General features: G+C 47.3%; 1 protein-coding gene across 6 annotated transcripts in view; it reads left to right on the forward strand.

Moving 5' to 3' along the window:
- Positions 1-25,709, forward strand: part of LOC128690111 (innexin inx2-like) — a 103,169-nt gene that overhangs the window by 31,278 nt on the left and 46,182 nt on the right. Inside the window, exon 1 of one of the 6 annotated variants that reach the window (XM_070090689.1) lies at positions 11,571-11,688. The exons of the other annotated variants lie outside the window; for them this stretch is intronic. The gene's annotated coding sequence lies outside the window, so the exon portion shown is untranslated. Of the gene's footprint in view, positions 1-11,570; positions 11,689-25,709 lie in introns of those variants that run through there. 6 annotated transcript variants of the gene reach the window in all.

Here is a 25,709-nt window from a genome sequence, read left to right on the forward strand (position 1 = left end):
TGCAAACTGTGCTGTCTATGGTAATCGACACCATGCCCAGCCCTTCTAGGGTAGGGTAGGTGCCTGAGTCTGAGCTTTTAGCTCATAAGACTGTCATTCCCATTTGCTCCTTTGGGGCGGGGATGGCAGACCAGAGAGGCCTAGCTTGTGGCTAGGCCTGGGGACAGTTGGTCCCAAAGATGAGGAGGTACTTGTGCCTCCTCCCATGGGAGACTTCGGTCTCAGACACTCCCTAAAGAGGGAGCCAAGGCCGGGCCACCACTTGGAAAAGGCCCGGGCCGGGAGAATACCGGCTAATCTTTAATAATAATAATAATGTCTATGGTAGATCGACACCATACCCAGCCCTTTTAGGGTAGGGTAGGTGCCTGAGCCCGAGCCTTTAGCTCATAAGACTGTCATTCCCATTTGCCCCCTTGGGGCGGGGATGGCAGACCAGAGAGGCCTAGCTTGTGGCTAGGCCTGGGGACAGTTGGTCCCAAAGATGAGGAGGTACTTGTGCCTCCTCCCATGGGAGACTTAGGTCTCAGACACTCCCTAAAGAGGGAGCCAAGGCCGGGCCACCACTTGGAAAAGGCCCGGGCCGGGAGAATACCGGCTAATATTTAATAATAATAAAAATAAAAAAGTCTATGGTAGGTGGCCCGTGGTCTGGTAGGCAACGCTCTCGCTTCGCACACTGAATGTCCGGGGTTCGATCCCCGACACGGGTGACAACATTGGGTGTGTTTCCTTAGACGTGTTGTCACGTTCACATAGCAAGCAAGTAGGTACCTTGGTGTTAGTCGACTGGTGTGGGTGGCATCCTGGGAGACAAGATTGAAGGACCACAATGGAAATAAGACAGACAGTCCCTCGATGACGCACTGACTGTCTTGCGTTATCCTGGGTGGCTAACCCTCCGGGGTTAAAAATACGAACAGAATCTCATCTCATCAGGTTACATAAGAAAGCCTTGAAGGAGGAAGGACCTCAGGACACCACATACATGTCTCTATCCTTCGGAGCTGCCTACATACTCAGGTCGACTCAGGAGAGTCTACCAGCGGAAGAAATACTTTAAACGTAAGTTAAGAAAGCAACTTGATACTGGTGTAGAGCTCAGCACTAGCTTTATCATTGTTAAGTGCATGTTAAGTGCTGCCTTCCGTCTTGCAACACCGGGAAGTGTCCGATTAATGTCAGCTGTATGTTGTATATACAGGTGATGCCTAGCTTACCACTGTATCAACACAGTATGTACAGGTGATGCCTAGCTTACCACTGTATCAACACAGTATGTACAGGTGATGCCTAGCTTACCACTGTATCAACACAGACTATTACAAAGTTCTCTTAATATAACATCGTGCCAAAACGACGGTAACTGAGTTGTTTCGTCACCAACAGGATCAGTAATAATAGGAAATAGTAAGTGATACAAATATATTGGAATTTTAAAAAATACGCTGGATATATTATTGTATAAGAAACAAGACAAACATAACTCGGATCTTGTTGCTACAAATAGGTAATTGCAGTGTGAGGGTGTGTGGGAAATTCGTGTGGGGGTGTAGCAGTGTTGGTGTGTGGGGGTGTAGCAGTTAGTGTTGGTGTGTGGGGGTGTAGCAGTGTTGTGTGTGGGGGTGTAGCAGTTAGTGTTGGTGTGTGGGGGTGTAGCAGTGTTGTGTGTGGGGATGTAGCAGTTAGTGTTGGTGTGTGGAGGTGTAGCAGTGTTGTGTGTGGGGGTGTAGCAGTTAGTGTTGGTGTGTGGGGGTGTAGCAGTGTTGGTGTGTGGGGGTGTAGCAGTTAGTGTTGGTGTGTGGGGGTGTAGCAGTGTTGTGTGTGGGGGTGTAGCAGTTAGTGTTGGTGTGTGGGGGTGTAGCAGTGTTGTGTGTGGGGGTGTAGCAGTGTTGGTGTGTGGGAGTGTAGCAGTTAGTGTTGGTGTGTGGGGGTGTAGCAGTGTTGTGTGTGGGGGTGTAGCAGTTAGTGTTGGTGTGTGGGGGTGTAGCAGTGTTGGTGTGTGGGGATGTAGCAGTTAGTGTTGGTGTGTGGGGGTGGAGCAGTGTTGGTGTGTGGGGGTGTAGCAGTGTTGGTGTGTGGGGGTGTAGCAGTGTTAGTGTGTGGGGGTGTAGCAGTTAGTGTTGGTGTGTGGGGGTGTAGCAGTGTTGTGTGTGGGGGTGTAGCAGTTGGTGATGGTGTGTGGAGGTGTAGCAGTGTTGGTGTGTGGGGGTGTAGCAGTGTTGTGTGTGGGGATGTAGCAGTTAGTGTTGGTGTGTGGGGGTGTAGCAGTGTTGTGTGTGGGGGTGTAGCAGTGTTGTGTGTGGGGGTGTAGCAGTTAGTGTTGGTGTGTGGGGGTGTAGCAGTTAGTGTTGGTGTGTGGGGATGTAGCAGTTAGTGTTGGTGTGTGGGGGTGTAGCAGTGTTGGTGTGTGGGGGTGTAACAGTGTTGGTGTGTGGGGGTGTAGCAGTTAGTGTTGGTGTGGGGGGGGGTAACAGTGTTGGTGTGTGGGGGTGTAGCAGTTAGTGTTGGTGTGTGGGGGTGTAGCAGTGTTGGTGTGTGGGATGTAGCAGTTAGTGTTGGTGTGTGGGGGTGTAGCAGTGTTGTGTGTGGGGGTGTAGCAGTTAGTGTTGGTGTGTGGGGGTGTAGCAGTGTTGGTGTGTGGGATGTAGCAGTTAGTGTTGGTGTGTGGGGGTGTAGCAGTGTTGGTGTGTGGGGGTGTAGCAGTTAGTGTTGGTGTGTGGGGGTGTAGCAGTGTTGGTGTGTGGGGATGTAGCAGTTAGTGTTGGTGTGTGGGGGTGTAACAGTGTTGTGTGTGGGGGGTGTAGCAGTTAGTGTTGGTGTGTGGGGGTGTAGCAGTTAGGGTTGGGGTGTGGGGGTGTAGCAGTTAGTGTTGGTGTGTGGGGGTGTAGCAGTGTTGTGTGTGGGGATGTAGCAGATAGTGTTGGTGTGTGGGGGTGTAGCAGTGTTGTGTGTGGGGGTGTAGCAGTTAGTGTTGGTGTGTGGGGGTGTAGCAGTGTTGGTGTGTTGGGATGTAGCAGTTAGTGTTGGTGTGTGGGGGTGTAGCAGTGTTGGTGTGTGGGGATGTAGCAGTTAGTGTTGGTGTGTGGGGGGTAGCAGTGTTGTGTGTGGGGGTGTAGCAGTTAGTGTTGGTGTGTGGGGGTGTAGCAGTGTTGGTGTGTGGGGATGTAGCAGTTAGTGTTGGTGTGTGGGGGTGTAGCAGTGTTGTGTGTGGGGGTGTAGCAGTTAGTGTTGGTGTGTGGGGGTGTAGCAGTGTTGGTGTGTGGGAGTGTAGCAGTTAGTGTTGGTGTGTGGGGGTGTAGCAGTGTTGTGTGTGGGGGTGTAGCAGTTAGTGTTGGTGTGTGGGGGTGTAGCAGTGTTGATGTGTGGGGGGTGTAGCAGTTAGTGTTGGTGTGTGGGGGTGTAGCAGTGTTGGTGTGTGGGGGTGTAGCAGTTAGTGTTGGTGTGTGGGGGTGTAACAGTGTTGGTGTGTGGGGTGTAGCAGTTAGTGTTGGTGTGTGGGGGTGTAGCAGTGTTGGTGTGTGAGGGTGTAGCAGTATTGGTGTGTGGGGGTGTAGCAGTTAGTGTTGGTGTGTGGGGGTGTAACAGTGTTTGTGTGTGGGGGTGTAGCAGTTAGTGTTGGTGTGTGGGGGTGTAGCAGTGTTGGTGTGTGGAGGTGTAGCAGTGTTGGTGTGTGGGGTGTAGCAGTGTTGTGTGTGGGGGTGTAACAGTGCTGGTGTGTGGGGGCGTAGCAGTGCTGGTGTGTGGGGGTGTAGCAGTGTTGGTGTGTGGGGGTGTAGCAGTGTTGGTGTGTGGGGGCATAGCAGTGTTGGTGTGGGGGCATAGCAGTGTTGGTGTGTGGGGGTGTAACAGTTAGTGTTAGTGTGTGGGGGTGTAACAGTGTTAGTGTGTGGGGGTGCAACAGTTAGTGTTAGTGTGTGGGGGGTGTAGCACTGTTGGTGTGTGGGGGCATAGCAGTGTTGGTGTGTGGGGGCATAGCAGTGTTGGCGTATGGGGGCGTAGCAGTGTTGGTGTGTGGGGGTGTAACAGTTAGTGTTAGTGTGTGGGGGTGTAACAGTGTTGGTGTGTGGGGATGTAACAGTTAGTGTTAGTGTGTGGGTGTGTAGCAGTGTTGGTGTGTATAGCAGTTAATGTTGGTGTGTACAGCAGTTAATGTTGGTGTATGTAGCAGTTAGTGTTGGTGTGTGGGGGAGAGAAAGGCAGTATAATATCACAATGGGCTATACAAAGAAAGTTCTGACCCTGTTATCTTGCAAAATGATCTCCCGCTCTTTACCTCACTAGCCACCTTTTCTCCTTCCCTCCTTTCTAATCTTCCAATATTCCATCAACCCTCTCTCATGGCTGCTGACCCCAGGCTCGATGATACACAACACCACAATGGAAATAAGTCACTTTGTCTGACTTTTTCAGGGGTTATTCTTGGTTTTTTACACTGTATGATAATTGTACTGATGTGTACCTGTGTCTAAATAAACTTACTTATCCTCGCGGTCCTGCAGTTATATTCCATATCACTGAGTTATATTTGTCATTTTAAGTTATTCTTTGTAGATAAATGGTTCAGGGAACCGACAAGTTGATAAATTAGACACATGTGCAACACTTGGGTATCTTTAATGAGGAAACGTTTCGCCACACAGTGGCTTCATCAGTCCATACAAAGAAGAATGGTGAAGATCAGAAGAAGTTTGAAGTAATCTGTCCCTTAGCCTTAAATAAGGGGATGTAAATAACGTGCTGAAAATATCTAGCCAAGACAGGACTCGCAGCAATGGTTTTAAGTTGGAAAAATTCAGATTCAGGAAGGATATAGGAAAGCACTGGTTTGGTAATAGTGTTGTGGATGAGTGGAACAAACTTCCGAGTACAGTTATAGAGGCTAAAACGTTGTGTAGTTTTAAAAATAAGTTAGATAAATACATGAGTGGGTGTGGGTGGGTGTGAGTTGGACCTGACTAGCTTGTGCTGCTGGGTCTAGTGCCGTGTTCCTTCCTTAAGAGAATGTGACCTGATCTGACTAGGTTGGGTGCATTGGCTTAAGCCGGTAGGAGACTTGGACCTGCCTCGCATGGGCCAGTAGGCCTGCTGCAGTGTTCCTTCTGTCTTATGTTGTTATGTTCTTATTTAAATAAAATGTGACTTTTTTCCCAGTGACCTCTTTTTTCCTGGCCAACATTGTGACTTATTTTCTGTGACCCTTTTTTCCCCTTGACACGACCTGTGGCCCCAAGCATGTAAGAAAGCTTGGCGGTCCACTAAACCGCTTTCACTGTCTCATTAGTTAGTTTATTTAGGTACAGGTACACATAAATACAGTTACATAAATTATCATACATAGCATATGCAAGACTAACCACGGGGGGGGCGGGGGGGGGGCATTCTAAAAGGGGTACTAGAGGGTGTCACTCTACCTCACTCTGAGAAAACTACCCCTCATTTCTCCTGTTGCTACCTTTGCAACTTTGCACAGCTCCTGATGACGTAGTGAGAAGTGTGGAAGTACTTGAGATGAAGATTTCCATACCCCGTGTCTTGTCTTGCAGTGTTACGATCGCCTGTCTGCGATAGCAGCATATATGTAAATGATCTACGATAACCCAGAAAGGTTAAACATAAGAACATAAGAACGAAGGAACACTGCAGAAGGCCTACTGGCCCATGCGAGGCAGGTCCAAGTCTCCTACCGGCTTAAGCCAATGCACCCAACCTAGTCAGGTCAGGTCACATTGACTTAAGGGAGGAACACTGGGAGCCTTGTAATATCTTATTATTTAAAACTTAAAAAGTTAAAACAGCTAAATAACTCAACTGTGTAAAAAGCAGTCACGATAACAGGATATATACTAGGAATAAGGATACTGAGTTGATTACATTCTGGTAGTGTTTAATAAAATTTGATCAACCTCATCGTTATTCCTCTTTACCTCCTCATGTACCATCCTACCAGCTTACATCTTCTCTTCTTCCCTCCTTCTCCTCCTCCTCCTCCTCTTCCTTGCCACGTCCTTCCCTGCTTGCAACACTCGTTGGCATCTTGCACTTGTCATTGCATTCAGAGACTGACCACCTGTCTTCAGAATGCTTTCATCTCTGGTAAAGTTTTGCTACTGATCTGTTAACTCCAGTTCTTGAGAGAGGGAGAGAGAGAGAGAGAGAGAGAGAGAGAGAGAGAGAGAGAGAGAGAGAGAGAGAGAGAGAGAGAGAGAGAGAGAGAGAGAGAGAGAGAGAGAGTTAGGAGGGAGGTCAGTAATGAGATGCACAGCCATGTTCCTTCTCAGTCAATCTTGGTCCCTAACTAGTGCCTCCCCAACACTCCTCCCTAAGACTCTACAACAAAACTCCAACATTCCTCCAACACTTCCCTCAGTGTGACACTGGACGAGTTACGGTGGGCATCTCTTCACCTCCCACTACACCACTTCACTTATTATTTGCCACTATGATTTTATAGTCCTGTTTAGCTTTTCTTATCTCGTTTTAAATCTACCTCCTAATGTAAGGGCACGGTGCCCCGTGGCCTGGTGGCTAAAGTTCTCGCTTCACACGGTGAGCGCTTGGGTTCGATTCCCAGCGAGGGTAGAAACATTGGGCGTGTTTCTTTACACCGGTTGTCATTGTTCGCCCATCAATAAAATGGGTACCTGGGTGTTAGTCGACTGGTGTGGGTCGCATCCTGGGACAAAACTGACCTAATTTGCCCGAAATGCTCTGCATAACAAGCGGCTTTCTATATAATAGTATGTTATTGATGTCAGCTATGGTCTGTATACCTTGTACATGTACTTGAGCGGGTGTGACTTGGACCTGCCTAGCATGGCCCAATAGGTGACTTTGAACCTGCCTAGCATGGGCCAGTAGGTGACTTGGACCTGCCTAGCATTGGCCAGTAGGTGACTTGGACCTGCCTAGCATGGGCCAGTAGGTGACTTGGACCTGCCTAGCAGGGGCCAGTAGGTGACTTGGACCTGCCTAGCACGGGCCAGTAGGTGACTTGGACCTGCCTAGCATGGGCCAGTAGGTGACTTGGACCTGTCTAGCACTGGCTAGTAGGTGACTTGGACCTGTCTAGCACTGGCTAGTAGGTGACTTGGACCTGTCTAGCACTGGCTAGTAGGTGACTTGGACCTGTCTAGCACTGGCTAGTAGGTGACTTGGACCTGTCTAGCACTGGCTAGTAGGTGACTTGGACCTGTCTAGCACTGGCTAGTAGGTGACTTGGACCTGTCTAGCACTGGCTAGTAGGTGACTTGGACCTGCCTAGCACTGGCTAGTAGGTGACTTGGACCTGCCTAGCACGGGCCAGTAGGTGACTTGGACCTGCCTAGCACGGGCCAGTAGGTGACTTGGACCTGCCTAGCATGGGCCAGTAGGTGACTTGGACCTGCCTAGCACGGGCCAGTAGGCCTGCCTCATTCACCACTTTGTGGCAGAGTTTCCAAGGGTAAACCCTAGTCATAGCGAGGGGTTCACAGAGAAAACCAGGATTCATTTCTGGCCTGCGTATACAGCTGGAAACATAAACACATATGTAGTATAATGTGATCCTTTATTGACAACGTTTCGCCCACACATTGCGCTTTTTCAAGTCACAAACAGATCTGTGATGAATGCTGCATAAGTGTCTCAATCTTCCACAAACAGATCTACCTGGGTTGGAAGGTACGCTCACTGTGTGGGCGAAACGTTGTCAATAAAGGACCACATTATACTGCATATGTGTGTATATTTCAATTGTGTCGGTATTTTATACCATTTATTTCCATCCTGGTTATACAACTGCTGGTTCGTGCACACCACAGATATCTCTCTCCACAACCGGCTAGGTTATTTCTTCTTCACATGCGCAGGAGGAATACACTAACTTAGAGAACTTTTAGAAATAGTCTTAGAGGCGTTTTAGAGATCATCTTAGAGGCGTTTTAGAGATCATCTTAGATGTGTTTTAGAGACCATCTTAGTGGTGTTTTAGAAACCATCTTAGAAGCGTTTTAGAGACCATCTTAGAGACGTTTTAGAGTCCATCTTAGAGACGTTTTAGAGTCCATCTTAGAGACGTTTTAGAGTCCATCTTAGAGGCGTTTTAGAGACCATCTTAGAGGTGTTTTAGACACCATCTTAGAGACGCGAGTCATGGCTTTACATATTCCCGGGAAGAAGTTAATCCTCGAGCAGAGTTGTGGAAGTCAACAATCCAGTAACAACTCACGTACGTGTGAGGAAGAGTGTGTCTACCTCTAGTGTACCGGTGTTCTGGTACAGTGTACCGGTGTTCCGGCACAGTGTACCGGTGTTCTGATACAGTGTACTGGTGTTCTGGTACACTGTACCGGTGTTTTGGTACACTGTACTGGTGTTCTGGTACACTGTACCGGTGTTTTGGTACAATGTACCGGTGTTGTGGTACAGCGTATCGGTGTTCTGGTTCAATGTAACAGTTGAAACAGTGTTGGTACAGTGTAACAGTGTTGTACAGTGTTGGTACAGTGGTTCAGTGTTGGTACAGTGGTAGTGTTGGTACAGTGGTTCAGTGTTGGTACAGTGGTAGTGTTGGTATAGTGGTGCAGTGTTCATACAGTGGCACAGTGTAACAGTGTTGGTACAGTGGTACAGTGTTGGTACAGTGTTGGTACAGTGGTAGTGTTGATACAGTGGTACAGTATAACAGTGTTGGTACAGTGGTAGTGTTGATACAGTGGTAGTGTTGGTACAGTGGTACAGTGTTGATACAGTGGTACAGTATAACAGTGTTGGTACAGTGGTACAGTGTTGATACAGTGGTACAGTATAACAGTGTTGGTACAGTGGTACAGTGTTGATACAGTGGTACAGTATAACAGTGTTGATACAGTGGTACAGTATAACAGTGTTGGTACAGTGGTAGTGTTGATACAGTGGTAGTGTTGGTACAGTGGTAGTGTTGATACAGTGGTACAGTATAACAGTGTTGGTACAGTGGTACAGTGTTGATACAGTGGTACAGTATAACAGTGTTGGTACAGTGGTACAGTGTTGATACAGTGGTACAGTATAACAGTGTTGGTACAGTGGTACAGTGTTGATACAGTGGTACAGTATAACAGTGTTGGTACAGTGGTACAGTGTTGATACAGTGGTACAGTATAACAGTGTTGGTACAGTGGTACAGTGTTGATACAGTGGTACAGTATAACAGTGTTGGTACAGTGGTACAGTGTTGATACAGTGGTACAGTATAACAGTGTTGGTACAGTGGTAGTGTTGATACAGTGGTACAGTATAACAGTGTTGGTACAGTGGTACAGTATAACAGTGTTGATACAGTGGCACAGTATAACAGTGTTGATACAGTGGTACAGTATAACAGTGTTGGTACAGTGGTACAGTGTTGATACAGTGGTACAGTATAACAGTGTTGGTACAGTGGTACAGTATAACAGTGTTGGTACAGTGGTACAGTATAACAGTGTTGATACAGTGGTACAGTATAACAGTGTTGATACAGTGGTACAGTATAACAGTGTTGATACAGTGGTACAGTATAACAGTGTTGGTACAGTGGTACAGTATAACAGTGTTGGTACAGTGGTACAGTATAACAGTGTTGATACAGTGGCACAGTATAACAGTGTTGATACAGTGGTACAGTATAACAGTGTTGGTACAGTGGTACAGTATAACAGTGTTGATACAGTGGTACAGTATAACAGTGTTGGTACAGTGGTACAGTATAACAGTGTTGGTACAGTGGTACAGTATAACAGTGTTGGTACAGTGGTACAGTGTTGATACAGTGGTACAGTATAACAGTGTTGGTACAGTGGTACAGTGTTGATACAGTGGTACAGTATAACAGTGTTGGTACAGTGGTACAGTGTTGATACAGTGGTACAGTATAACAGTGTTGGTACAGTGGTACAGTGTTGATACAGTGGTACAGTATAACAGTGTTGGTACAGTGGTACAGTGTTGATACAGTGGTACAGTATAACAGTGTTGGTACAGTGGTAGTGTTGGTACAGTGGTAGTGTTGGTACAGTGGTAGTGTTGATACAGTGGTAGTGTTGGTACAGTGGTAGTGTTGATACAGTGGTACAGTATAACAGTGTTGGTACAGTGGTAGTGTTGATACAGTGGTAGTGTTGGTACAGTGGTAGTGTTGATACAGTGGTACAGTATAACAGTGTTGGTACAGTGGTACAGTATAACAGTGTTGGTACAGTGGTACAGTGTTGATACAGTGGTACAGTATAACAGTGTTGGTACAGTGGTACAGTGTTGATACAGTGGTACAGTATAACAGTGTTGGTACAGTGGTACAGTGTTGATACAGTGGTACAGTATAACAGTGTTGATACAGTGGTACAGTATAACAGTGTTGGTACAGTGGTACAGTGTTGATACAGTGGTACAGTATAACAGTGTTGATACAGTGGTACAGTATAACAGTGTTGGTACAGTGGTACAGTGTTGGTACAGTGGTACAGTATAACAGTGTTGGTACAGTGGTACAGTGTTGGTACAGTGGTACAGTATAACAGTGTTGGTACAGTGGTACAGTGTTGGTACAGTGGTACAGTATAACAGTGTTGGTACAGTGGTACAGTGTTGGTACAGTGGTACAGTATAACAGTGTTGGTACAGTGGTACAGTGTTGGTACAGTGGTACAGTGTTGGTACAGTGGTACAGTATAACAGTGTTGATACAGTGGTACAGTATAACAGTGTTGGTACAGTGGTACAGTGTTGGTACAGTGGTACAGTATAACAGTGTTGGTACAGTGGTACAGTGTTGGTACAGTGGTACAGTATAACAGTGTTGGTACAGTGGTACAGTGTTGGTACAGTGGTACAGTATAACAGTGTTGGTACAGTGGTACAGTGTTGGTACAGTGGTACAGTATAACAGTGTTGATACAGTGGTACAGTATAACAGTGTTGGTACAGTGTTGGTACAGTGGTACAGTATAACAGTGTTGGTACAGTGGTACAGTATAACAGTGTTGGTACAGTGGTACAGTGTTGGTACAGTGGTACAGTATAACAGTGTTGGTACAGTGGTACAGTGTTGGTACAGTGGTACAGTATAACAGTGTTGGTACAGTGGTACAGTGTTGGTACAGTGGTACAGTATAAGTGTTGGTACAGTGGTACAGTGTTGGTACAGTGCTACAGTATAACAGTGTTGATACAGTGGTACAGTATAACAGTGTTGGTACAGTGGTACAGTGTTGGTACAGTGGTACAGTATAACAGTGTTGGTACAGTGGTACAGTGTTGGTACAGTGGTACAGTATAACAGTGTTGGTACAGTGGTACAGTGTTGGTACAGTGGTACAGTATAACAGTGTTGGTACAGTGGTACAGTGTTGGTACAGTGGTACAGTATAACAGTGTTGGTACAGTGGTACAGTATAACAGTGTTGATACAGTGGTACAGTATAACAGTGTTGGTACAGTGGTACAGTGTTGGTACAGTGGTACAGTATAACAGTGTTGGTACAGTGGTACAGTGTTGGTACAGTGGTACAGTGTATAAGGTTATCTCAGACTTTAAATTTAGTGAATTTTCATTTTTTATATAAACAAAACAGAATAAGACAGTTAATATAATATTCCCAGCAGGCTGGACCATACTGAGGTTTACTGCAATATAAACAAGAGGAAATATTACCCAGTCTACGTCAGAAACTATCGTAGTTGTGTGAGGTAAAAAGAGAGTTACTCTTACCAGTTTTATATTGAAATCTAGCGTAGTTATACCATTCAATAAAGGGGGCTAATACCCCCAGTTCCCAGTAATAATCCATCGTAGTTATACCACTCAACAAAGGGGGCTAATACCCCCAGTTCCCAGTAATAATCCATCGTAGTTATACCACTCAATAAAGGGGGCTAATACCCCCAGTTCCTAGTAATCTATCGTACTTATACCACTCAATAAAGGGGGCTAATACCCCCAGTTCCTAGTAATAATCTATCGTACTTATACCACTCAATAGATTGAGCAATAGAACCATAGTTATTGGTTCTAAGACAAGAACCAGAGTCAAGAGTGCTTTTGCTTCTCTTTCTTGAACATACGCAGTTCTGGTGAGTCAGTTTTATTTTATATGTGGAGGTGTAGTACAGTGCTGTACGCAGCTTTAACAAGAGGTATGGTAGGGCCCATGAGGATAACGAGGAAATTAAATCATGATTAGATTAAGAGAAGGTGCCAGGAGCTAGCACCCGACCCTTGCCACTACAAATAGGAGAGTACATATTATTATTATTAGTCGTAATAATAGCAGTGGTGGTGGTGGTGGTAGTAGTATTAGTAGTAGTAGTAGTAGTAGTAGTAGTAGTAGTAGTAGTAATAGTAGTAGTAGTAGTAGTAGTAGTAGTAGTAGTAGTTGTTGTAATGGTAGTAGTAGTAGTTGTAGTAGAGGGTTTCACTCTGGCAAAGTGACCCAGAGAAGAAAGCACATTGACCATCACTCGCACATGAGCTCTCTTTCCAAAGGTACAAAACACAAACACACTTTACCCTACCAAGTAGCATTTCCTCCCTTTTTTAACTATTCATCAGTATTTTGTAAAATGCTCCCTTCGCTGCCACACACACACACACACACACGGGAAATCCTGTGTCACAAACCTACTGGAGTTCTATGACATGGTGACAGCAGTAAGACAAGAGAGAGAGGGGTGGGTGGATTGCATTTTCTTGGACTGCAAGAAGGCGTTTGACACAGTTCCACACAAGAGATTGGTGCAAAAACTGGAGGACCAAGCAGGGATAACAGGGAAGGCACTACAATGGATCAGGGAATACTTGTCAGGAAGACAGCAGCGAGTCATGGTACGTGGCGAGGTGTCAGAGTGGGCACCTGTGACCAGCGGGGTCCCGCAGGGGTCAGTCCTAGGACCAGTGCTGTTTCTGGTATTTGTGAACGACATGACGGAAGGAATAGACTCTGAGGTGTCCCTGTTTGCAGATGACGTGAAGTTGATGAGAAGAATACACTCGATCGAAGACCAGGCAGAACTACAAAGGGATCTGGACAGGCTGCAGACCTGGTCCAGCAATTGGCTCCTGGAGTTCAATCCCACCAAGTGCAAAGTCATGAAGATTGGGGAAGGGCAAAGAAGGCCGCAGACGGAGTACAGTCTAGGGGGTCAGAGACTACAAACCTCACTCAAGGAAAAAGATCTTGGGGTGAGTATAACACCAGGCACATCTCCTGAAGCGCACATCAACCAAATAACTGCTGCAGCATATGGGCGCCTAGCAAACCTCAGAACAGCATTCCGACATCTTAATAAGGAATCGTTCAGGACCCTGTACACCGTATACGTTAGGCCCATATTGGAGTATGCGGCACCAGTTTGGAACCCACACCTAGCCAAGCACGTAAAGAAACCAGAGAAAGTGCAAAGGTTTGCAACAAGACTAGTCCCAGAGCTAAGAGGTATGTCCTACGAGGAGAGGTTAAGGGAAATCAACCTGACGACACTGGAGGACAGGAGAGATAGGGGGGACATGATAACGACATACAAAATACTGAGAGGAATTGACAAGGTGGACAAAGACAGGATGTTCCAGAGATTGGACACAGTAACAAGGGGACACAGTTGGAAGCTGAAGACACAGATGAATCACAGGGATGTTAGGAAGTATTTCTTCAGCCACAGAGTAGTCAGTAAGTGGAATAGTTTGGGAAGCGATGTAGTGGAGGCAGGATCCATACATAGCTTTAAGCAGAGGTATGATAAAGCTCACGGCTCAGGGAGAGTGACCTAGAAGCGATCAGTGAAGAGGCGGGGCCAGGAGCTCGGACTCGACCCCCGCAACCTCAACTAGGTGAGTACACACACACACACACACACACACACACACACACATACACACACACACACACACACACACACACACACACACACACACACACACACACACACACACACACACACACACACACACACACACACACACACACACACACACACACACACACACACACACACACACACACACACACACACAGGAGCTATCGCCTCGAGCTATGCCAGGAGCTATGAATCGACCCCTGCAACCACAAATAGGTGAGTACACACACACACTACCAGAGAGAGAGGGGAGGGTGAATCAGCAAGACTGGACCTTGTGTTCATCCTGAACAGTTCAGACATTGAGGACATCACATACAAGAGGCCCCTTGGAGCTAGTGATCACATGGTTCTGTGTTTTGAATACAGAGTAGAGTTACAAGTGGAGAGGGTAACAGGAGTTGAATGGGAAAAGCCAAACTATAAAAGGGGGGACTACACAGGTATGAGGAACTTCTTGCAGGAGGTTAAGTGGGACAGAGAATTGGCAGGAAAGTTAGTAAATGAAATGATGGAATTCGTAAGAACAAAATGCAGGGAGGCAGAGGAAAGGTTTGTTCCCAAGGGCAATAGAAGTAATGGGAAGACCAAAGCGAGTCCTTGGTTTACCCGAAGGTGTGGGGAGGCAAAAACTAAGTGCACCAGAGAATGGAAAAGGTACAGGAGGCAAAGGACCCAGGAAAATAAAGAGATTAGTCGAAGAGCCAGAAACGAGTATGCACAGATAAGGAGGGAGGCCCAGTGACAGTACGAAAACGACACAGCATCGAAAGTCAAGTCTGACCCGAAACTGCTGTATAGCCACATTAGGAGGAAGACAGTCAAAGGCCAGGTGATCAGGCTGAGGAAAGAAGGTGGGGAACTCACCAGAAACGATCAAGAGGTATGTGAGGAGCTTAACATGAGATTTAAGGAAGTATTTACAGTGGAGACAGGAAGGCCTCTGGGTGGACAGAACAGAGGGGGACACCAACAAGGAATATACCAACAACTGTTGGATGACATACACACAAATGAGGAGGAGGTGAAGGAGCTGCTAAGGGACCTTGATACCTCAAAGGCAATGGAACCAGACGTCTCTCCGTGGGTCCCTAGAGAGGGAGCAGAAATGTTGTGTGTGCCACTAACCACAATCTTTAACACATCCCTTGAAACTGGGCAACTACCTGAGCTATGGAAGACGGCAAATGTAGTACCCATATTTAAAAAAGGAGACAGACAAGAGGCACTAAACTATAGATCAGTGTCACTGACGTGTATAGTATTCAAAGTCATGGAGAAGATTATCAGGAGAGTGGTGGAGCACCTGGAACGGAACAAAAGTATAAACGCCAACCAGCACGGATTTAAGAACATAAGAACATAAGAACGAAGGAACACTGCAGAAGGCCTACTGGCCCATGCGAGGCAGGTCCAAGTCTCCTACCGGCTTAAGCTAATGCACCCAACCCAGTCAGGTCAGGTCACATTGACTTAAGGGAGGAACACGGCAACCGACCTGGTAGCACAAGCTATCAGGTCCAACTCACACCCACCCACATCCACTCATGTATTTATCCAACCTATTTTTAAAGCTACACAACGTTCTGGCCTCTATAACTGTACTCGGGAGTTTGTTCCACTCATCCACAACTCTATTACCAAACCAGTACTTTCCTATATCCTTCCTGAATCTGAATTTTTCCAACTTAAAACCATTGCTGCGAGTCCTGTCTAGGCTAGATATTTTCAGCACACTATTTACATCCCCTTTATTTATTCCTGTCGTCCATTTATACACCTCAATCATATCCCCCCTAATTCTACGTCTTTCTAGAGAGTGCAGATTCAGGGCCCTTAGTCTATCCTCATAGGGAAGGTTTCTGATACATGGGATCAACTTTGTCATCCTCCTTTGTACATTTTCCAGAGCATTTATATCCATTCTGTAATACGGTGACCTAAACTGTGCAGCATAATCTAAATGAGGCCTAACCAAGGATGTATAGAGTTGAAGAACAACCTGAGGACTCCTATTATTTATGCTTCTTGATATGAAGCCAAGGATTCTATTAGCTTTATTGCGAACACTTATGCACTGTTGTCTTGGTTTCAGATTACTGCTAACCAGAACTCCTAAATCTTTTTCGCAATCCGTAATATTAAGATCTACATTATTTAGTTTATATGTGGCATGGTTATTGTCCTGTCCAACATTTAGAACTTTGCATTTGTCTATATTAAACTGCATCTGCTACTTCTCCGACCACTGCATCAGTCTATTCAAATCTTCCTGGAGTGCTCTAATGTCCTCTCGTCAGAATGAATTCGACGGCCTATTTTGGTGTCATCGGCAAACTTGCTTATGTCGCTCTTTATGCCCTCGTCAATGTCGTTTATGTAGATTGTGAACAGCAGGGGGCCCAACACTGACCCCTGTGGAACACCGCTCGTGACGCTTCCCCACTCTGATTTCTCCCCATTTATGCAAACTCTCTGCTGCCTATTTGTCAACCATGCCTCTATCCAGGAAAAAATTTCTCCTCCTATTCCATGTGCCTTAATTTTCCTCAATAGTCTCTGATGTGGGACCCTGTCAAAAGCCTTACTGAAGTCCATATACACAATATCATATTCATTACCATGATCTACCTCCTCAAATACCTTAGTGAAAAAAGTTAATAAATTCGTAAGGCAGGAACGCCCCTTTGTAAAACCATGCTGAGATTCGTTGATTAATTTATGCTTTTCAAGGTGGCTACGAACTGCCTCGGCAATTATTGATTCCATAAATTTTCCCACTATGGAGGTTAGGCTTATTGGTCTATAGTTCGAAGCTAAGGACCTGTCACCTGTTTTGAAAATAGGTATCACATTTGCTATTTTCCACTTATCTGGCACCATGCCAGTTTGTAGTGATATGTTGAAAAGATTAGCCAAAGGTTTGCTAAGCTCCTCTTTACATTCCTTTAGAACCCTTGTATACAGTTCATCAGGGCCTGGGGATTTGTCCTGTGTCACAAACCTACTGGAGTTTTATGATAAAGTAACAGAAGTAAGACACGAGAGAGAGGGGTGGGTTGATTGCATCTTCTTGGACTGCAAAAAGGCCTTCAACACAGTTCCTCACAGGAGATTAGTGCAGAAGCTAGAGGATCAAACGCGTATAACAGGAAGGGCACTGCAATGGATCAGAGAATACCTGACAGGGAGGCAACAACGAGTCATGGTACGTGGTGAGGTATCACAGTGGGCACCTGTGACGAGCGGGGTCCCACAGGGGTCGGTCCTAGGACCAGTGCTATTTCTGGTATATGTGAATGACATGATGGAAGGGTTAGACTCAAGTGTCCCTGTTCGCAGATGATGTGAAGTTAATGAGGAGAATTAAATCAGATGAGGATCAGGTAGGACCTCAAAGAGACCTGGACAGACTGGACACCTGGTCCAGCAACTGGCTTCTCGAATTTAACCCCGCCAAATGCAAAACCATGATGATCGGGGAAGGGCAAAGAAGACTGCAGACGGAGTATAGGCTAGGTGGCCAAAGACTGCATAGGGCCGTAGACGTGGCTTAAATACTGTAGTGAGGTGAGGCGAAGCAGGAGGTGGGGTCATAGTGGTATCATCCACTAGTCGAAGTAGGTCTTCGTCCAAAGGTTGAACAAGTGTTGAAGAATTCTTTGTAACAAGATCCCATGATTAGTGGATGATACCACTATGACCCCACCTCCTCCTGCTTCGCCTCACCTCACTACAGTATATAAGCCACGTCTACGGCCCTATGCTGTACATTCTACAAGATTGATGGACTGAACACATCGACTCCAGGCTGAGGGACTGATTACCTCAAACTCCTCCTCTCCTTACGCCTTTCTACTTTGTATTGGACTGATGAAGCCACTGTGTGGCGAAACGTTTCATGAATAAAGATTCCCATATGTTGCATAAGTGTCTCAATCTTTAACTTGTCGGTTTCTCAAACCATTCATCACAAGAGGCGGGGCCAGGAGCTGAGTCTCGACCCCAGCAACCACAATTAGGCGAGTACACACACACAGGCTGCAAGGAGTGTACCAAGTCTAAGTCTGATTAACCCTAAACTGTCTACTCTTACCCTACCTGGACCAGGAGGGGGTGAGAAAGGGAGGACGGGTTAAGGGAGGACCTTACCTGCTCCCCAACCCTCCTACCTGGATCAGATATAAGTGGGAGGTGGGCAAGGTAATTGCTGGGAAGGGAGTGATGGTTGAGGTGGTGTGGCCATCTACCACTGAGAAAGTTAGGGATTTGTAGATGAATGGTTCAGAGAACCGACATGTTGATAAATTAGACACATGTGCAACTCTTGGGTATCAACTCTTGAGTCGATGTGTTCAGTCCATCAATCTTGAGTAGAATACTCAAGATTGATGGACTGAACACATCGACTCAAGGTCGAGGGACTGATTACCTCATTCTCCTCCTGTTCTTCAAGTTTCTCCTATGTATGGACTGATGAAGCCACTGTGTGGCGAAACGTTTCCTCAATAAAGATACCCAAGAGTTGCACATGTGTCTAATTTATCAAAGTTAGGGATGTACTACCACCCCCGGGATGCCTCCCACAACAGAGAAAGGTGAGGTGTTCTTGTGACAAGAATCAGGGTAAGCAGGGAGGGCTCGAGTATGCTTGGGTAAGGCAGCATGGTTGTATAACCAGCAGGCAGGGGAAGAGGGGTATAATGGTACACAGGTAGTAACCACCACTTGGTTAGCACACACTTGGTTAACAATTACTCAGATTAAGTTGATAAGACAGATGAAGTTGATAAGAGCCTATCTTTTTTCACAATTTCCCCTTCTTCATTGGACCAGTCACTTCCTGCGGACGTGGCCTGTCTGGTGGCTGTAGGTTCGTTCATGTTAATAAATGTAAGACCAGTAGGCCTGCCGCAGTGCTCCATCTTTCTTATGTTCTTATTTAAGACCACAGTTAACTTGTGTATCAACGTCATCAACCTCTAAGACACGAGTGACAAATATAATGAATAAACTGGTAGAGAGCAACCATCCAGGGAGGTACTACCCTTCTGTCATGTGGGTTGGTAGACAGTAACCATCTAGGGAGGTACTACCCTTCTGTCATGTGGGTTGGTAGACAGTAACCATCCAGGGAGGTACTACCCTTCTGTCATGTGGGTTGGTAGACAGTAACCATCCAGGGAGGTACTACCCTTCTGTCATGTGGGTTGGTAGACAGTAACCATCCAGGGAGGTACTACCCTTCTGTCATGTGGGTTGGTAGACAGTAACCATCTAGGGAGGTACTACCCTTCTGTCATGTGGGTTGGTAGACAGTAACCATCCAGGGAGGTACTACCCTTCTGTCATGTGGGTTGGTAGACAGTAACCATCTAGGGAGGTACTACCCTTCTGTCATGTGGGTTGGTAGACAGTAACCATCTAGGGAGGTACTACCCTTCTGTCATGTGGGTTGGTAGACAGTAACCATCCAGGGAGGTACTACCCATCTGTCATGTGGGTTGGTAGACAGTAACCATCCAGGGAGGTACTACCCATCTGTCATGTGGGTTGGTAGACAATAACGATCCAGGGAGGTACTACCCTTCTGTCATGTAGGTTGGTACACAGTAACCATCCAGGGAGGTACTACCCTTCTGTCATGTGGGTTGGTAGACAGTAACCATCCAGGGAGGTACTACCCTTCTGTCATGTGGGTTGGTAGACAGTAACCATCCAGGGAGGTACTACCCTTCTGTCATGTGGGTTGGTAGACAGTAACCATCTAGGGAGGTACTACCCTTCTGTCATGTGGGTTGGTAGACAGTAACCATCCAGGGAGGTACTACCCTTCTGTCATGTGGGTTGGTAGACAGTAACCATCTAGGGAGGTACTACCCTTCTGTCATGTGGGTTGGTAGACAGTAACCATCTAGGGAGGTACTACCCTTCTGTCATGTGGGTTGGTAGACAGTAACCATCCAGGGAGGTACTACCCATCTGTCATGTGGGTTGGTAGAGAGCAACCATCCAGGGAGGTACTACCCATCTGTCATGTGGGTTGGTAGACAATAACGATCCAGGGAGGTACTACCCTTCTGTCATGTAGGTTGGTACACAGTAACCATCCAGGGAGGTACTACCCTTCTGTCATGTGGGTTGGTAGACAGTAACCATCCAGGGAGGTACTACCCTTCTGTCATGTGGGTTGGTAGACAGTAACCATCCAGGGAGGTACTACCCTTCTGTCATGTGGGTTGGTAGACAGTAGCCATCCAGGGAGGTACTACCCATCTGTCATGTGGGTTGGTAGAGAGCAACCATCCAGGGAGGTACTACCCATCTGTCATGTGGGTTGGTAGAGAGCAACCATCCAGGGAGGTACTACCCATCTGTCATGTGGGTTGGTAGACAATAACGATCCAGGGAGGTACTACCTTTCTGTCATGTAGGTTGGTACACAGTAACCATCCAGGGAGGTACTACCCTTCTGTCATGTGGGTTGGTAGACAGTAACCATCCAGGGAGGTACTACCCTTCTGTCATGTGGGTTGGTAGACAGTAACCATCCAGGGAGGTACTACCCTTCTGTCATGTGGGTTGGTAGACAGTAGCCATCCAGGGAGGTACTACCCATCTGTCATGTGGGTTGGTAGAGAGCAACCATCCAGGGAGGTACTACCCATCTGTCATGTGGGTTGGTAGACAATAACGATCCAGGGAGGTACTACCCTTCTGTCATGTAGGTTGGTACACAGTAACCATCCAGGGAGGTACTACCCTTCTGTCATGTGGGTTGGTAGACAGTAACCATATAGGGAGGTACTACCCTTCTGTCATGTGGGTTGGTAGACAGTAACCATCTAGGGAGGTACTACCCTTCTGTCATGTGGGTTGGTAGACAGTAACCATCTAGGGAGGTACTACCCTTCTGTCATGTGGGTTGGTAGACAGTAACCATCTAGGGAGGTACTACCCTTCTGTCTTGTGGGTTGGTAGACAGTAACCATCCAGGGAGGTACTACCCATCTGTCATGTGGGTTGGTAGAGAGCAACCATCCAGGGAGGTACTACCCATCTGTCATGTGGGTTGGTAGACAATAACGATCCAGGGAGGTACTACCCTTCTGTCATGTAGGTTGGTACACAGTAACCATCCAGGGAGGTACTACCCTTCTGTCATGTGGGTTGGTAGACAGTAACCATCCAGGGAGGTACTACCCTTCTGTCATGTGGGTTGGTAGACAGTAACCATCCAGGGAGGTACTACCCTTCTGTCATGTGGGTTGGTAGAAAGTAACCATCCAGGGAGGTACTACCCATCTGTCATGTGGGTTGGTAGACAATAACGATCCAGGGAGGTACTACCCTTCTGTCATGTAGGTTGGTACACAGTAACCATCCAGGGAGGTACTACCCTTCTGTCATGTGGGTTGGTAGACAGTAACCATCCAGGGAGGTACTACCCTTCTGTCATGTGGGTTGGTAGAAAGTAACCATCCAGGGAGGTACTACCCATCTGTCATGTGGGTTGGGAGAGAGCAACAATCCAGGGAGGTACTACCCATCTGTCATGTGGGTTGGTAGACAATAACCATCCAGGGAGGTACTACCCATCTGTCATGTGGGTTGGTAGAGAGAAACCATCCAGGGAGGTACTACCCATCTGTCATGTGGGTTGGTAGAGAGCAACCATCCAGGGAGGTACTACCCTTCTGTCATGTGGGTTGGTAGACAGCAACCATCCAGGGAGGTACTACCCTTCTGTCATGTGGGTTGGTAGAGAGCAACCATCCAGGGAGGTACTACCCTTCTGTCATGTGGGTTGGTAGAGAGCAACCATCCAGGGAGGTACTACCCTTCTGTCATGTGGGTTGGTAGACAGTAACCATCCAGGGAGGTACTACCCATCTGTCATGTGGGTTGGTAGACAGTAACCATCCAGGGAGGTACTACCCATCTGTCATGTGGGTTGGTAGACAGTAACCATCCAGGGAGGTACCACCCTTCTATCATGTGGGTTGGTAGACAGTAACCATCCTGGGAGGTACTACCCTTGTCATGTGGGTTGGTAGACAGTAACCATCCTGGGAGGTACTACCCATCTGTCATGTGGGTTGGTAGACAGTAACCATCCAGGGTCGTACTACCCATCTGTCATGTGGGTTGGTAGACAGTAACCATCCAGGGTGGTACTACCCACCTGTCATGTGGGTTGGTAGACAGTAACCATCCAGGGAGGTACTACCCTTCTGTCATGTGGGTTGGTAGACAGTAACCATCCAGGGAGGTACTACCCTTCTGTCATGTGGGTTAGTAGACAGTAACCATCCAGGGAGGTACTACCCTTCTGTCATGTGGGTTGGTAGACAGTAACCATCCTGGGAGGTACTACCCTTCTGTCATGTGGGTTGGTAGACAGTAACCCTCCTGGGAGGTACTACCCTTCTGTCATGTGGGTTGGTAGACAGTAACCATCCTTGGAGATACTACCCTTCTGTCATGTGGGTTGGTAGACAGTAACCATCCTGGGAGGTACTACCCTTCTGTCATGTGGGTTGGTAGACAGTAACCATCCTGGGAGGTACTACCCTTCTGTCGTGTGGGTTGGTAGACAGTAACCATCCTGGGAGGTATTACCCTTCTGTCATGTGGGTTGGTAGACAGTAACCATCCAGGGAGGTACTACCCATCTGTCATGTGGGTTGGTAGACAGTAACCATCCTGGGAGGTACTACCCTTCTGTCGTGTGGGTTGGTAGACAGTAACCATCCTGGGAGGTATTACCCATCTGTCATGTGGGTTGGGAGAGAGCAACCATCCAGGGAGGTACTACCCATCTGTCATGTGGGTTGGTAGACAATAACCATCCAGGGAGGTACTACCCATCTGTCATGTGGGTTGGTAGAGAGAAACCATCCAGGGAGGTACTACCCATCTGTCATGTGGGTTGGTAGAGAGCAACCATCCAGGGAAGTACTACCCTTCTGTCATGTGGGTTGGTAGACAGCAACCATCCAGGGAGGTACTACCCTTCTGTCATGTGGGTTGGTAGAGAGCAACCATCCAGGGAGGTACTACCCTTCTGTCATGTGGGTTGGTAGAGAGCAACCATCCAGGGAGGTACTACCCTTCTGTCATGTGGGTTGGTAGACAGTAACCATCCAGGGAGGTACTACCCATCTGTCATGTGGGTTGGTAGACAGTAACCATCCAGGGAGGTACTACCCATCTGTCATGTGGGTTGGTAGACAGTAACCATCCAGGGAGGTACCACCCTTCTATCATGTGGGTTGGTAGACAGTAACCATCCTGGGAGGTACTACCCTTGTCATGTGGGTTGGTAGACAGTAACCATTCTGGGAGGTACTACCCATCTGTCATGTGGGTTGGTAGACAGTAACCATCCAGGGTCGTACTACCCATCTGTCATGTGGGTTGGTAGACAGTAACCATCCAGGGTGGTACTACCCACCTGTCATGTGGGTTGGTAGACAGTAACCATCCAGGGAGGTACTACCCTTCTGTCATGTGGGTTGGTAGACAGTAACCATCCAGGGAGGTACTACCCTTCTGTCATGTGGGTTAGTAGACAGTAACCATCCAGGGAGGTACTACCCTTCTGTCATGTGGGTTGGTAGACAGTAACCATCCTGGGAGGTACTACCCTTCTGTCATGTGGGTTGGTAGACAGTAACCCTCCTGGGAGGTACTACCCTTCTGTCATGTGGGTTGGTAGACAGTAACCATCCTTGGAGATACTACCCTTCTGTCATGTGGGTTGGTAGACAGTAACCATCCTGGGAGGTACTACCCTTCTGTCATGTGGGTTGGTAGACAGTAACCATCCTGGGAGGTACTACCCTTCTGTCGTGTGGGTTGGTAGACAGTAACCATCCTGGGAGGTATTACCCTTCTGTCATGTGGGTTGGTAGACAGTAACCATCCTGGGAGGTACTACCCTTCAGTCATGTGGGCTGGTAGACAGTAACCATCCTTGGAGATACTACCCTTCTGTCATGTGGGTTGGTAGACAGTAACCATCCTTGGAGGTACTACCCTTCTGTCATGTGGGTTGGTAGACAGTAACCATCCTGGGAGGTACTACCCTTCTGTCATGTGGGTTGGTAGACAGTAACCATCCTGGGAGGTACTACCCTTCTTTCATGTGAGTTGGTAGACAGTAGCCATCCTTGGAGATACTACCCTTCTGTCATGTGGGTTGGTAGACAGTAACCATCCTGGGAGGTACTACCCATCTGTCATGTGGGTTGGTAGACAGTAACCATCCAGGGAGGTACTACCCTTCTGTCATGTGGGTTGGTAGACAGTAACCATCCTTGGAGATACTACCCTTTTGTCATGTGGGTTGGTAGACAGTAACCATCCTGGGAGGTACTACCCTTCTGTCATGTGGGTTGGTAGACAGTAACCATCCTGGGAGGTACTACCCTTCTGTCGTGTGGGTTGGTAGACAGTAACCATCCTGGGAGGTATTACCCTTCTGTCATGTGGGTTGGTAGACAGTAACCATCCTGGGAGGTACTACCCTTCAGTCATGTGGGCTGGTAGACAGTAACCATCCTTGGAGATACTACCCTTCTGTCATGTGGGTTGGTAGACAGTAACCATCCTTGGAGGTACTACCCTTCTGTCATGTGGGTTGGTAGACAGTAACCATCCTGGGAGGTACTACCCTTCTGTCATGTGGGTTGGTAGACAGTAACCATCCTGGGAGGTACTACCCTTCTGTCATGTGGGTTGGTAGACAGTAACCATCCTTGGAGGTACTACCCTTCTGTCATGTGGGTTGGTAGACAGTAACCATCCTGGGAGGTACTACCCTTCTTTCATGTGAGTTGGTAGACAGTAGCCATCCTTGGAGATACTACCCTTCTGTCATGTGGGTTGGTAGACAGTAACCATCCTGGGAGGTACTACCCATCTGTCATGTGGGTTGGTAGACAGTAACCATCCAGGGAGGTACTACCCTTCTGTCATGTGGGTTGGTAGACAGTAACCATCTAGGGAGGTACTTCCCTTCTGTCATGTGGGTTGGTAGACAGTAACCATTCAGGGAGGTACTACCCTTCTGTCATGTGAGTTGGTAAACAGTAACCATCCTTGGAGGTACTACCCTTCTGTCATGTGGGTTGGTAGACAGTAACCATCCAGGGAGGTACTACCCTTCTGTCATGTAGGTTAGTAGACAGTAACCATCCTTGGAGGTACTACCCTTCTGTCATGTGGGTTGGTAGACAGTAACCATCCAGGGTCGTACTACCCATCTGTCATGTGGGTTGGTAGACAGTAACCATCCAGGGTGGTACTACCCACCTGTCATGTGGGTTGGTAGACAGTAACCATCCAGGGAGGTACTACCCATCTGTCATGTGGGTTGGTAGACAGTAACCATCCAGGGAGGTACTACCCTTCTGTCATGTGGGTTAGTAGACAGTAACCATCCAGGGAGGTACTACCCTTCTGTCATGTGGGTTGGTAGACAGTAACCATCCTGGGAGGTACTACCCTTCTGTCATGTGGGTTGGTAGACAGTAACCCTCCTGGGAGGTACTACCCTTCTGTCATGTGGGTTGGTAGACAGTAACCATCCTTGGAGATACTACCCTTCTGTCATGTGGGTTGGTAGACAGTAACCATCCTGGGAGGTATTACCCTTCTGTCATGTGGGTTGGTAGACAGTAACCATCCTGGGAGGTACTACCCTTCTGTCATGTGGGCTGGTAGACAGTAACCATCCTTGGAGATACTACCCTTCTGTCATGTGGGTTGGTAGACAGTAACCATCCTTGGAGGTACTACCCTTCTGTCATGTGGGTTGGTAGACAGTAACCATCCTGGGAGGTACTACCCTT

The sequence above is a fragment of the Cherax quadricarinatus genome, chromosome 32 (genome assembly GCF_038502225.1).
Source record: "Cherax quadricarinatus isolate ZL_2023a chromosome 32, ASM3850222v1, whole genome shotgun sequence".
Classification (NCBI taxonomy): domain Eukaryota; kingdom Metazoa; phylum Arthropoda; class Malacostraca; order Decapoda; family Parastacidae; genus Cherax; species Cherax quadricarinatus.